Here is a 12,093-nt window from a genome sequence, read left to right on the forward strand (position 1 = left end):
GAGGGGGGGAATGTGAGGTGAGGGGGGGAATGTGAGGTAAAGGGGGGGAATGTGAGGTGAGGAATGTGAGGTGAGGGGGGGAATGTGAGGTGAGGGGGGAATGTGAGGTGAGGGGGGGAATGTGAGGTGAGGGGGGGAATGTGAGGTGAGGGGGGGAATGTGAGGTGAGGGAATGTGAGGTGAGGGGGGGAATGTGAGGCGAGGGGGGGAATGTGAGGTGAGGGGGGACTGTGAGGTGAGGGAATGTGAGGTGAGGGGGGGAATGTGAGGTGAGGGGGGGAATGTGAGGTGAGGGGGGGGAATGTGAGGTGAGGGAATGTGAGGTGAGGGGGAATGTGAGGTGAAGGGGGGAATGTGAGGTGAGGGGGGGGAATGTGAGGTGAGGGGGGACTGTGAGGTGAGGGAATGTGAGGTGAGGGGGGGAATGTGAGGTGAGGGGGGGGAATGTGAGGTGAGGGGGGACTGTGAGGTGAGGGAATGTGAGGTGAGGGGGGGAATGTGAGGTGAGGGGGGGAATGTGAGGTGAGGGGGGGAATGTGAGGTGAAGGGGGGAATGTGAGGTGAAGGGGGGAATGTGAGGTGAGGGGGGAATGTGAGGTGAGGGGGGACTGTGAGGTGAGGGGGGAATGTGAGGTGAGGGGGTCTGTGAGGTGAGGGGGGGGGAATGTGAGGTGAAGGGGGGAATGTGAGGTGAGGGGGGAATGTGAGGTGAGGGGGGAATGTGAGGTGAGGGGGGGATATGAGGTGAAGGGGGGGATGTGAGGTGAGGGGAATGTGAGGTGAAGGGGGGAATGTGAGGTGAGGGGGGAATGTGAGGTGAGGGGGGGATATGAGGTGAAGGGGGGGATGTGAGGTGAGGGGAATGTGAGGTGAAGGGGGGAATGTGAGGTGAGGGGGGAATGTGAGGTGAGGGGGGAATGTGAGGTGAGGGGGGGATATGAGGTGAAGGGGGGGATGTGAGGTGAGGGGAATGTGAGGTGAAGGGGGGAATGTGAGGTGAGGGGGGAATGTGAGGTGAGGGGGGAATGTGAGGTGAGGGGGGGAATGTGAGGTGAGGGGGGGAATGTGAGGTGAGGGAATGTGAGGTGAGGGGGGGAATGTGAGGCGAGGGGGGGAATGTGAGGTGAGGGGGGGACTGTGAGGTGAGGGAATGTGAGGTGAGGGGGGGAATGTGAGGTGAGGGGGGGAATGTGAGGTGAGGGGGGGGAATGTGAGGTGAGGGAATGTGAGGTGAGGGGGAATGTGAGGTGAAGGGGGGAATGTGAGGTGAGGGGGGGGAATGTGAGGTGAGGGGGGACTGTGAGGTGAGGGAATGTGAGGTGAGGGGGGGAATGTGAGGTGAGGGGGGGGAATGTGAGGTGAGGGGGGACTGTGAGGTGAGGGAATGTGAGGTGAGGGGGGGAATGTGAGGTGAGGGGGGGAATGTGAGGTGAGGGGGGGAATGTGAGGTGAAGGGGGGAATGTGAGGTGAAGGGGGGAATGTGAGGTGAGGGGGGAATGTGAGGTGAGGGGGGGACTGTGAGGTGAGGGGGGAATGTGAGGTGAGGGGGGACTGTGAGGTGAGGGGGGGGGGAATGTGAGGTGAAGGGGGGAATGTGAGGTGAGGGGGGAATGTGAGGTGAGGGGGGAATGTGAGGTGAGGGGGGGATATGAGGTGAAGGGGGGGATGTGAGGTGAGGGGAATGTGAGGTGAAGGGGGGAATGTGAGGTGAGGGGGGAATGTGAGGTGAGGGGGGGATATGAGGTGAAGGGGGGGATGTGAGGTGAGGGGAATGTGAGGTGAGGGGGGAATGTGAGGTGAGGGGGGGATATGAGGTGAAGGGGGGGATGTGAGGTGAGGGGAATGTGAGGTGAAGGGGGGAATGTGAGGTGAGGGGGGAATGTGAGGTGAGGGGGGAATGTGAGGTGAGGGGGGGATATGAGGTGAAGGGGGGGATGTGAGGTGAGGGGAATGTGAGGTGAGGGGGGAATGTGAGGTGAGGGGGGAATGTGAGGTGAGGGGGGGAATGTGAGGTGAGGGGGGGATATGAGGTGAAGGGGGGATGTGAGGTGAGGGGAATGTGAGGTGAGGGGGGAATGTGAGGTGAGGGGGGGATATGAGGTGAAGGGGGGATGTGAGGTGAGGGGAATGTGAGGTGAGGGGGGAATGTGAGGTGAGGGGGGGGGTGAATGTGAGGTGAGGGGGGAATGTGAGGTGAGGGGGGGGATATGAGGTGAAGGGGGGGATGTGAGGTGAGGGGAATGTGAGGTGTGGGGGGGGGGAATGTGAGGTGAGGGGGGAATGTGAGGTGAGGGGGGGGGAATGTGAGGTGAGGGGGGGGGTGAATGTGAGGTGAGGGGGGGATGTGAGGGGGGGAATGTGAGGTGAGGGGGGGAATGTGAGGTAAAGGGGGGGTGAATGTGAGGTGAGAGGGTGGGGATATGAGGTGAGGGGGGGAAATATGAGGTGGGGGGGGATGTGAGGTGAGGGGGGGGGGGATGTGAGGTGAGGGGGGGGGAAGTGAGGTGTACCCCCCTCCCCCCAGCCTCACCCCTGTTCTGTGCCGGTGGATTCAATCCATGACACGGGGATGATGCTGAGGGGGGGGGGGGAGCCCCGGGGGACTAAATAACTCCTGAACACTGTGGATTCTTATTCATGTTAAAATAAGATATCCGCATCTTTAGGAACAAAAATCTGTATAAGACATTGGAGCCCAGTACTCACCGGAGTGGCGATATGACGTCACTGAGATCTCCGGCCAGGCTGAGGATGATCGTAGTACTGCTGCTGACAGAAAGAACCTCCAGGGTGTGTGGAGCCGCATTCCTCCATCTGATTGGCTGTTCCCAATGACTTGGTACGCGCTGGGCACAAGGGATCATGGGAGCTGTAGTCCTAGACACGTTGTCTTCCTAGGACAAGGAGCGCCAGTTAACTACAACTCCCACAATTCTCGGCGTGTACCTCAGAGTCTCAGTTGTACCTAAGCGCGGAAATCTCAGGCGAGTGCGGCTTATTATGTGAGGTGAGTGCGGCTTATTATGTGAGGTGAGTGCGGCTTATTATGTGAGGTGAGTGCGGCTTATTATGTGAGGTGAATGCGGCTTATTATGTGAGGTGAATGCGGTTTATTATGTGAGGTGAATGCGGCTTATTATGTGAGGTGAGTGCGGCTTATTATGTGAGGTGAGTGCGGCTTATTATGTGAGGTGAATGCGGCTTATTATGTGAGGTGAGTGCGGTTTATTATGTGAGGTGAATGCGGCTTATTATGGGAGGTGAGTGCGGCTTATTATGGGAGGTGAGTGTGGTTTATTATGTGAGGTGAGTGTGGCTTATTATGTGAGGTGAGTGCGGCTTATTATGTGAGGTGAGTGCGGCTTATTATGTGAGGTGAGTGCGGTTTATTATGTGAGGTGAGTGCGGCTTATTATGGGAGGTGAGTGCGGCTTATCATGTGAGGTGAGTGCGGTTTATTATGTGAGGTGAGTGCGGCTTATTATGTGAGGTGAGTGGGGCTTATTATGTGAGGTGAGTGTGGTTTATTATGTGAGGTGAGTGTGGCTTATTATGTGAGGTGAGTGCGGCTTATTATGTGAGGTGAATGTGGCTTATTATGTGAGGTGAGTGCGGCTTATTATGTGAGGTGAGTGCAGCTTAATATGTGAGGTGAGTGCGGCTTATTATGTGAGGTGAGTGCGGCTTATTATGGGAGGTGATTGTGGCTTATTATGTGAGGTGAGTGCGGCTTATTATGTGAGGTGATTGTGGCTTATTATGTGAGGTGAGTGTGGTTTATTATGTGAGGTGAGTGCGGCTTATTATGGGAGGTGAGTGTGGCTTATTATGTGAGGTGAGTGTGGTTTATTATGTGAGGTGATTGTGGCTTATTATGTGAGGTGAGTGCGGTTTATTATGTGAGGTGATTGTGGCTTATTATGTGAGGTGAGTGCGGCTTATTATGTGAGGTGAGTGCGGCTTATTATGTGAGGTGAGTGCGGCTTATTATGGGAGGTGAGTGTGGTTTATTATGTGAGGTGAGTGCGGCTTATTATGGGAGGTGAGTGTGGCTTATTATGTGAGGTGAGTGCGGCTTATTATGGGAGGTGAGTGTGGTTTATTATGTGAGGTGAGTGCGGTTTATTATGTGAGGTGAGTGCGGCTTATTATGTGAGGTGAATGCGGCTTATTATGGGAGGTGAGTGTGGTTTATTATGTGAGGTGAGTGCGGCTTATTATGTGAGGTGAGTGCGGCTTATTATGTGAGGTGAGTGTGGTTTATTATGTGAGGTGAATGCGGCTTATTATGTGAGGTGAGTGCGGCTTATTATGTGAGGTGATTGTGGCTTATTATGTGAGGTGAATGTGGCTTATTATGGGAGGTGAGTGTGGTTTATTATGTGAGGTGAGTGCGGCTTATTATGTGAGGTGAGTGTGGCTTATTATGTGAGGTGAGTGGGGCTTATTATGTGAGGTGAGTGTGGTTTATTATGTGAGGTGAGTGCGGCTTATTATGTGAGGTGAGTGTGGCTTATTATGTGAGGTGAGTGGGGCTTATTATGTGAGGTGAGTGTGGTTTATTATGTGAGGTGAGTGCGGCTTATTATGGGAGGTGAGTGTGGTTTATTATGTGAGGTGAGTGTGGCTTATTATGTGAGGTGAGTGCGGCTTATTATGTGAGGTGAATGTGGCTTATTATGTGAGGTGAGTGCGGCTTATTATGTGAGGTGAGTGCAGCTTAATATGTGAGGTGAGTGCGGCTTATTATGTGAGGTGAGTGCGGCTTATTATGGGAGGTGATTGTGGCTTATTATGTGAGGTGAGTGCGGCTTATTATGTGAGGTGATTGTGGCTTATTATGTGAGGTGAGTGTGGTTTATTATGTGAGGTGAGTGCGGCTTATTATGGGAGGTGAGTGTGGCTTATTATGTGAGGTGAGTGTGGTTTATTATGTGAGGTGATTGTGGCTTATTATGTGAGGTGAGTGCGGTTTATTATGTGAGGTGATTGTGGCTTATTATGTGAGGTGAGTGTGGTTTATTATGTGAGGTGAGTGCGGCTTATTATGTGAGGTGAGTGCGGCTTATTATGGGAGGTGAGTGTGGTTTATTATGTGAGGTGAGTGCGGCTTATTATGGGAGGTGAGTGTGGCTTATTATGTGAGGTGAGTGCGGCTTATTATGGGAGGTGAGTGTGGTTTATTATGTGAGGTGAGTGCGGTTTATTATGTGAGGTGAGTGCGGCTTATTATGTGAGGTGAATGCGGCTTATTATGGGAGGTGAGTGTGGTTTATTATGTGAGGTGAGTGCGGCTTATTATGTGAGGTGAGTGCGGCTTATTATGTGAGGTGAGTGTGGTTTATTATGTGAGGTGAATGCGGCTTATTATGTGAGGTGAGTGCGGCTTATTATGTGAGGTGAGTGCGGCTTATGTGAGGTGAGTGCGGCTTATTATGTGAGGTGAATGTGGCTTATGTGAGGTGAGTGTGGTTTATTATGTGAGGTGAGTGCGGCTTATTATGTGAGGTGATTGTGGCTTATTATGTGAGGTGAGTGCGGCTTATTATGTGAGGTGAGTGCGGTTTATTATGTGAGATGAATGCGGCTTATTATGTGAGGTGAGTGCGGCTTAATATGTGAGGTGAGTGCGGCTTATTATGTGAGGTGAGTGCAGCTTATTATGGGAGGTGAGTGTGGTTTATTATGTGAGGTGAGTGGGGCTTATTATGTGAGGTGAGTGCGGTTTATTATGTGAGGTGATTGTGGCTTATTATGTGAGGTGAGTGCGGCTTATTATGTGAGGTGAGTGCGGTTTATTATGTGAGGTGAGTGCGGCTTATTATGTGAGGTGAGTGTGGCTTATTATGGGAGGTGAGTGCGGCTTATTATGTGAGGTGATTGTGGCTTATTATGTGAGGTGAGTGCGGCTTATTATGTGAGGTGAGTGCGGTTTATTATGTGAGGTGATTGTGGCTTATTATGTGAGGTGAGTGCGGCTTATTATGTGAGGTGAGTGCGGCTTATTATGTGAGGTGAGTGCGGCTTATTATGTGAGGTGATTGTGGCTTATTATGTGAGGTGATTGTTGCTTATTATGGGAGGTGAGTGCGGCTTATTATGTGAGGTGAGTGCGGTTTATTATGTGAGGTGATTGTGGCTTATTATGTGAGGTGAGTGCGGCTTATTATGTGAGGTGAGTGCGGCTTATTATGTGAGGTGATTGTGGCTTATTATGTGAGGTGATTGTTGCTTATTATGGGAGGTGAGTGCGGCTTATTATGTGAGGTGAGTGCGGCTTATTATGTGAGGTGATTGTGGCTTATTATGTGAGGTGATTGTGGCTTATTATGGGAGGTGAGTGCGGCTTATTATGTGAGGTGAGTGCGGCTTATTATGGGAGGTGAGTGTGGTTTATTATGTGAGGTGAGTGCGGCTTATTATGTGAGGTGAGTGCGGCTTATGTGAGGTGAGTGCGGCTTATTATGTGAGGTGAATGTGGCTTATTATGTGAGGTGAGTGCGGCTTATTATGTGAGGTGATTGTGGCTTATTATGGGAGGTGAGTGCGGCTTATTATGTGAGGTGAGTGCGGCTTATTATGTGAGGTGAATGCGGCTTATTATGTGAGGTGAGTGCGGTTTATTATGTGAGGTGAGTGCGGCTTATTATGTGAGGTGAATGCGGCTTATTATGGGAGGTGAGTGTGGTTTATTATGTGAGGTGAGTGCGGCTTATTATGTGAGGTGAGTGCGGCTTATTATGTGAGGTGAGTGTGGTTTATTATGTGAGGTGAATGCGGCTTATTATGTGAGGTGAGTGCGGCTTATTATGTGAGGTGAGTGCGGCTTATGTGAGGTGAGTGCGGCTTATTATGTGAGGTGAATGTGGCTTATGTGAGGTGAGTGTGGTTTATTATGTGAGGTGAGTGCGGCTTATTATGTGAGGTGATTGTGGCTTATTATGTGAGGTGAGTGCGGCTTATTATGTGAGGTGAGTGCGGTTTATTATGTGAGATGAATGCGGCTTATTATGTGAGGTGAGTGCGGCTTAATATGTGAGGTGAGTGCGGCTTATTATGTGAGGTGAGTGCAGCTTATTATGGGAGGTGAGTGTGGTTTATTATGTGAGGTGAGTGGGGCTTATTATGTGAGGTGAGTGCGGTTTATTATGTGAGGTGATTGTGGCTTATTATGTGAGGTGAGTGCGGCTTATTATGTGAGGTGAGTGCGGTTTATTATGTGAGGTGAGTGCGGCTTATTATGTGAGGTGAGTGTGGCTTATTATGGGAGGTGAGTGCGGCTTATTATGTGAGGTGATTGTGGCTTATTATGTGAGGTGAGTGCGGCTTATTATGTGAGGTGAGTGCGGTTTATTATGTGAGGTGATTGTGGCTTATTATGTGAGGTGAGTGCGGCTTATTATGTGAGGTGAGTGCGGCTTATTATGTGAGGTGAGTGCGGCTTATTATGTGAGGTGATTGTGGCTTATTATGTGAGGTGATTGTTGCTTATTATGGGAGGTGAGTGCGGCTTATTATGTGAGGTGAGTGCGGTTTATTATGTGAGGTGATTGTGGCTTATTATGTGAGGTGAGTGCGGCTTATTATGTGAGGTGAGTGCGGCTTATTATGTGAGGTGATTGTGGCTTATTATGTGAGGTGATTGTTGCTTATTATGGGAGGTGAGTGCGGCTTATTATGTGAGGTGAGTGCGGCTTATTATGTGAGGTGATTGTGGCTTATTATGTGAGGTGATTGTGGCTTATTATGGGAGGTGAGTGCGGCTTATTATGTGAGGTGAGTGCGGCTTATTATGGGAGGTGAGTGTGGTTTATTATGTGAGGTGAGTGCGGCTTATTATGTGAGGTGAGTGCGGCTTATGTGAGGTGAGTGCGGCTTATTATGTGAGGTGAATGTGGCTTATTATGTGAGGTGAGTGCGGCTTATTATGTGAGGTGATTGTGGCTTATTATGGGAGGTGAGTGCGGCTTATTATGTGAGGTGAGTGCGGCTTATTATGTGAGGTGAATGCGGCTTATTATGTGAGGTGAATGCGGCTTATTATGTGAGGTGAGTGCGGCTTATTATGTGAGGTGAGTGCGGTTTATTATGTGAGGTGAATGCGGCTTATTATGTGAGGTGAGTGCGGCTTAATATGTGAGGTGAGTGGGGCTTATTATGTGAGGTGAGTGCGGTTTATTATGTGAGGTGAATGCGGCTTATTATGTGAGGTGAGTGGGGCTTATTATGTGAGGTGAGTGCGGTTTATTATGTGAGGTGAATGCGGCTTATTATGTGAGGTGAGTGCGGCTTAATATGTGAGGTGAATGCGGCTTATTATGGGAGGTGAGTGTGGTTTATTATGTGAGGTGAATGCGGCTTATTATGTGAGGTGAGTGTGGTTTATTATGTGAGGTGAATGCGGCTTATTATGTGAGGTGAGTGGGGCTTATTATGTGAGGTGAGTGTGGTTTATTATGTGAGGTGAGTGGGGCTTATTATGTGAGGTGAGTGCGGCTTATTATGGGAGGTGAATGCTGCTTATTATGTGAAGTGAGTGTGGTTTATTATGTGAGGTGAGTGTGGCTTAGTATGTGAGGTGAGTGCAGCTTGTTGTGTGTAGTGCCGCAGTGTGTGAGGTGAGTGCAGCTTGTTGTGTTTAATGCCGCAGTGTGTGAGGTGAGTGCAGCTTGTTGTGTGTAGTGCCGCAGTGTGTGAGGTGAGTGCAGCTTGTTGTGTGTAATGCCGCAGTGTGTGAGGTGAGTGCAGCTTGTTGTGTGTAGTGCCGCAGTGTGTGAGGTGAGTGCAGCTTATTGTGTGTAGTGCCGCAGTGTGTGAGGTGAGTGCAGCTTGTTGTGTGTAGTGCCGCAGTGTTTGAGGTGAGTGCAGCTTATTGTGTGTAGTGCCGCAGTGTGTGAGGTGAGTGCAGCTTATTTTGTGTAGTGCCGCAGTGTGTAAGGTGAGTGCAGCTAATTGTGTGTAGTGCTGCAGTGCGTGAGATGAGTGCAGCTTACTGTGTTTAGTGCCGCAGTGTGTGAGGTGAGTGCAGCTTTTGTGTGTAGTGCCGCAGTGTGTGAGGTGAGTGCAGCTTATTGTGTGTAGTGCCGCAGTGCGTGAGATGAGTGCAGCTTATTGTGTGTAGTGCCGCAGTGCGTGAGGTGAGTGCAGCTTGTTGTGTGTAGTGCCGCAGTGCGTGAGGTGAATGCAGCTTGTGTGTAGTGCCGCAGTGTGTGAGGTGAGTGCAGCTTGTTGTGTGTAGTGCCGCAGTGTGTGAGGTGAGTGCAGCTTATTGTGTGTAGTGCCGCAGTGCGTGAGATGAGTGCAGCTTATTGTGTGTAGTGCTGCAATGTGTAAGGTGAGTGCAGCTTATTGTGTGTAGTGCCGCAGTGTGTGAGGTGAGTGCAGCTTGTTGTGTGTAGTGCTGCAGTGTGTAAGGTGAGTGCAGCTTATTGTGTGTAGTGCCGCAGCGCGTGAGAGGAGTGCAGCTTATTGTGTGTAGTGCTGCAGTGTGTAAGGTGAGTGCAGCTTATTGTGTGTAGTGCCGCAGTGCGTGAGATGAGTGCAGCTTATTGTGTGTAGTGCTGCAGTGTGTGAGGTGAGTGCAGCTTATTGTGTGTAGTGCCGCAGTGTGTAAGGTGAGTGCAGCTTATTGTGTGTAGTGCCGCAGTGTGTAAGGTGAGTGCAGCTTGTTGTGTGTAGTGCCGCAGTGTGTGAGGTGAGTGCAGCTTATTGTGTGTAGTGCCGCAGTGCGTGAGATGAGTGCAGCTTATTGTGTGTAGTGCCGCAGTGTGTAAGGTGAGTGCAGCTTATTGTGTGTAGTGCCGCAGTGTGTGAGGTGAGTGCAGCTTATTGTGTGTAGTGCCGCAGTGTGTAAGGTGAGTGCAGCTTATTGTGTGTAGTGCCGCAGTGCGTGAGGTGAGTGCAGCTTGTTGTGTGTAGTGCTGCAGTGTGTAAGGTGAGTGCAGCTTATTGTGTGTAGTGCCGCAGTGCGTGAGATGAGTGCAGCTTGTTGTGTGTAGTGCTGCAGTGTGTAAGGTGAGTGCAGCTTATTGTGTGTAGTGCTGCAGTGCGTGAGATGAGTGCAGCTTATTGTGTGTAGTGCTGCAGTGTGTAAGGTGAGTGCTGCTTATTGTGTGTAGTGCCGCAGTGCGTGAGATGAGTGCAGTTTATTGTGTGTAGTGCTGCAGTGTGTAAGGTGAGTGCAGCTTATTGTGTGTAGTGCCCAAGTGCGTGAGGTGAGTGCAGCTTGTTGTGTGTAGTGCTGCAGTGTGTAAGGTGAGTGCAGCTTATTGTGCGTAGTGCCCAAGTGCGTGAGGTGAGTGCAGCTTGTTGTGTGAAGTGCTGCAGTGTGTGAGGTGAGTGCAGCTTATTGTGTGTAGTGCCGCAGTGTGTGAGGTGAGTGCAGCTTATTGTGTGTAGTGCCGCAGTGCGTGAGATGAGTGCAGCTTATTGTGTGTAGTGCTGCAATGTGTAAGGTGAGTGCAGCTTATTGTGTGTAGTGCCGCAGTGTGTGAGGTGAGTGCAGCTTGTTGTGTGTAGTGCTGCAGTGTGTAAGGTGAGTGCAGCTTATTGTGTGTAGTGCCGCAGTGCGTGAGGTGAGTGCAGCTTGTTGTGTGTAGTGCCGCAGTGTGTGAGGTGAGTGCAGCTTATTGTGTGTAGTGCCGCAGTGCGTGAGAGGAGTGCAGCTTATTGTGTGTAGTGCTGCAGTGTGTAAGGTGAGTGCAGCTTATTGTGTGTAGTGCCGCAGTGCGTGAGATGAGTGCAGCTTATTGTGTGTAGTGCTGCAGTGTGTGAGGTGAGTGCAGCTTATTGTGTGTAGTGCCGCAGTGTGTAAGGTGAGTGCAGCTTATTGTGTGTAGTGCCGCAGTGTGTAAGGTGAGTGCAGCTTGTTGTGTGTAGTGCCGCAGTGTGTGAGGTGAGTGCAGCTTATTGTGTGTAGTGCCGCAGTGCGTGAGATGAGTGCAGCTTACTGTGTGTAGTGCTGCAGTGTGTAAGGTGAGTGCAGCTTATTGTGTGTAGTGCCGCAGTGTGTGAGGTGAGTGCAGCTTATTGTGTGTAGTGCCGCAGTGTGTAAGGTGAGTGCAGCTTATTGTGTGTAGTGCCGCAGTGCGTGAGGTGAGTGCAGCTTGTTGTGTGTAGTGCTGCAGTGTGTAAGGTGAGTGCAGCTTATTGTGTGTAGTGCCGCAGTGCGTGAGATGAGTGCAGCTTGTTGTGTGTAGTGCTGCAGTGTGTAAGGTGAGTGCAGCTTATTGTGTGTAGTGCCGCAGTGCGTGAGATGAGTGCAGCTTATTGTGTGTAGTGCTGCAGTGTGTAAGGTGAGTGCTGCTTATTGTGTGTAGTGCCCAAGTGCGTGAGGTGAGTGCAGCTTGTTGTGTGTAGTGCTGCAGTGTGTAAGGTGAGTGCAGCTTATTGTGCGTAGTGCCCAAGTGCGTGAGGTGAGTGCAGCTTGTTGTGTGAAGTGCTGCAGTGTGTGAGGTGAGTGCAGCTTATTGTGTGTAGTGCCGCAGTGTGGGAGGTGAGTGCAGCTTATTGTGTGTAGTGCCGCAGTGCGTGAGATGAGTGCAGCTTGTGTGTAGTGCCGCAGTGCGTGAGATGAGTGCAGCTTATTGTGTGTAGTGCCGCAGTGTGTAAGGTGAGTGCAGCTTATTGTGTGTAGTGCCGCAGTGTGTGAGATGAGTGCAGCTTGTGTGTAGTGCCGCAGTGCGTGAGATGAGTGCAGCTTATTGTGTGTAGTGCCGCAGTGTGTAAGGTGAGTGCAGCTTATTGTGTGTAGTGCCGCAGTGTGTGAGATGAGTGCAGCTTGTTGTGTGTAGTGCTGCAGTGTGTGAGATGAGTGCAGCTTGTTGTGTGTAGTGCCGCAGTGCGTGAGATGAGTGCAGCTTATTGTGTGTAGTGCTGCAGTGTGTAAGGTGAGTGCAGCTTATTGTGTGTAGTGCCGCAGTGTGTGAGATGAGTGCAGCTTGTGTGTAGTGCCGCAGTGCGTGAGATGAGTGCAGCTTATTGTGTGTAGTGCCGCAGTGTGTAAGGTGAGTGCAGCTTATTGTGTGTAGTGCTGCAGTGTGTGAGATGAGTGCAGCTTGTGTGTAGTGCCGCAGTGCGTGAGATGAGTGCAG

General features: G+C 50.7%; 2 long non-coding RNA genes across 3 annotated transcripts in view; one reads left to right on the forward strand and one right to left on the reverse strand.

The window, feature by feature from the left end:
- Positions 1–2,830, reverse strand: part of LOC130291041 (uncharacterized) — a 122,996-nt gene extending 120,166 nt beyond the window's left edge. For both annotated transcript variants that reach the window (XR_008847775.1, XR_008847776.1), the window contains exon 1: positions 2,708–2,830. This is a non-coding gene — a long non-coding RNA (uncharacterized LOC130291041). The remainder of the gene's footprint in view (positions 1–2,707) is intronic.
- Positions 2,831–2,854: 24 nt separating this feature from the next.
- The window catches only part of LOC130291039 (uncharacterized), a 47,136-nt gene continuing 37,897 nt past the window's right edge, over positions 2,855–12,093 (forward strand). The window contains exon 1 of the long non-coding RNA XR_008847774.1: positions 2,855–3,008. This is a non-coding gene — a long non-coding RNA (uncharacterized LOC130291039). The remainder of the gene's footprint in view (positions 3,009–12,093) is intronic.

Source organism: Hyla sarda, chromosome 9, assembly GCF_029499605.1.
Source record: "Hyla sarda isolate aHylSar1 chromosome 9, aHylSar1.hap1, whole genome shotgun sequence".
Classification (NCBI taxonomy): Eukaryota; Metazoa; Chordata; class Amphibia; order Anura; family Hylidae; genus Hyla; species Hyla sarda.